Source organism: Gossypium arboreum, chromosome 1 (genome assembly GCF_025698485.1).
Source record: "Gossypium arboreum isolate Shixiya-1 chromosome 1, ASM2569848v2, whole genome shotgun sequence".
In the NCBI taxonomy this organism is placed as follows: domain Eukaryota; kingdom Viridiplantae; phylum Streptophyta; class Magnoliopsida; order Malvales; family Malvaceae; genus Gossypium; species Gossypium arboreum.
This window is the reverse complement of record NC_069070.1, coordinates 106,906,910-106,908,482: the sequence shown is the minus strand read 5'-3', so window position 1 is coordinate 106,908,482 and position 1,573 is coordinate 106,906,910. Positions and strand designations below refer to the sequence as shown.

Genomic DNA, 1,573 nt, shown 5'->3' with positions numbered 1-1,573 from the left:
AAATATTTATTACTTATTACGAATCACGCGATCAAGTTTTTGGCGCCGTTGCCGGGGAACTGAAATATTAGGAACACTAAAATTTTATTACTTTAGCCATTTATTTTTCTTGCAATTTTATTTTATTTTATTATTTATTAATTTACTTTTTCTCTCTTGGAAGGTTTTTATAGTTTATGACTAGAAGAAACCTGTCGAGACATTACTTTTTGACGAAGAAATCGATTGTACAATTCGCAAAAATCAAAGAGAAATAAGACGCAGCTTATGATACACGGAGAACGAGCGAGAATACGATACTCGACCACCAACCGACGAGATGGCTAAAAACCAAGGCAATCAGCTACCTCCCGCAATTACGGCTAATCAAAATCCTTCTCCACGTACTATGTATGATTATGCTAAACCTTCTTTAACAGGAATTAAATCTAGCATAGTTAGACCTGCTGTAGCTGCAAATACTTTTGAATTAAAACCTAACACTATTCAGATGATACAGCAGTTTGTTCAGTTTGATTTTTGCAAGATGAAGATCCCAACGTTCACTTAGCGAACTTTCTGGAATTTTACGATACATTTAAAATCAATGGCGTTTTTTATGATGTCATACGTCTTCGGTTTTTTCCCTTTTCACTGAGAAACAAAGCTAAACAGTGGTTGAACTCATTACCACGAGGGTCTATCACTACTTGGGAACAAATGACCGAGAAATTTTTACTAAAATATTTTCCACCAGCTGAAACGGCTAAATTATGTAATGATATCTCTTCTTTTGTGCAGATGGATTTAGAAACACTTTACGATGCATGGGAGAGATACAAGAACTTACTGAGAAGGTGCCCTCACCATGGGTTACCGCTTTGGCTTCAAGTTCAAACATTCCACAATGGTCTAAAAGCCTCGACTCGGGAAATGGTTGACGCAGCTACTGGCGGAACCATCAACAATAAAACATCGGAAGATGCCTATGAATTTATAGAGGAGATGTCACTGAATAAGTATCAATGGAAGTTATGAGGACAAAGCCAACGAAAACAGCTGGCGTTTATACGCAGGTACATCTAGTAATGAGGTGTGACTCAAGTGGCGGAGGTGTGCATACAGAATACCAATCCTTCAATCCTACAACTAAAGAAGAACAAATCAACTATATGGGTAACAATAACCTTCGATCTCAAAATAACCCATACAGTAATACTTATAATGCAGGTTGGAAGAACCACCCAAATTTCTCCTAGTGTGGTCAAGGGAATCAAAAGCTATAGAATCCTCAAGGTTTTCAACAGCCACCTTATCAATAAGAGAAGAAACCGAACCTTGAGGAGATGCTCTCAAAATTCATATCAGTGTCAGAAACCCGTAACACTTAAAAATCAACAAGCATCGATTCAAGGACTCAAAACTCAGATAAGCCAGCTTTCCAAACTAATCTCGGAAAGACCACCAGGAAATTTATTTAGTAATACCAAATCAAGAGAGCATGTCAAAGCGGTTACACTAAGGAGTGGGAAAGTGTTAGCAGAATCTGAAAAGAAGTTAGCACAAGAAGCCGTGGAAAGCAAAAGGAGGGAAG

The 1,573-nt window shown here is 37.8% G+C and overlaps 1 non-coding gene across 1 annotated transcript; it reads right to left on the bottom strand.

Moving 5' to 3' along the window:
- Window positions 1-747: 747 nt before the first annotated feature.
- LOC128282431 (small nucleolar RNA R71) lies at window positions 748-854 on the bottom strand. Its single transcript, XR_008272702.1, has one exon. It is a non-coding gene; the product is annotated as a small nucleolar RNA R71 (small nucleolar RNA).
- Between the last annotated feature and the right edge of the window lie 719 nt (window positions 855-1,573).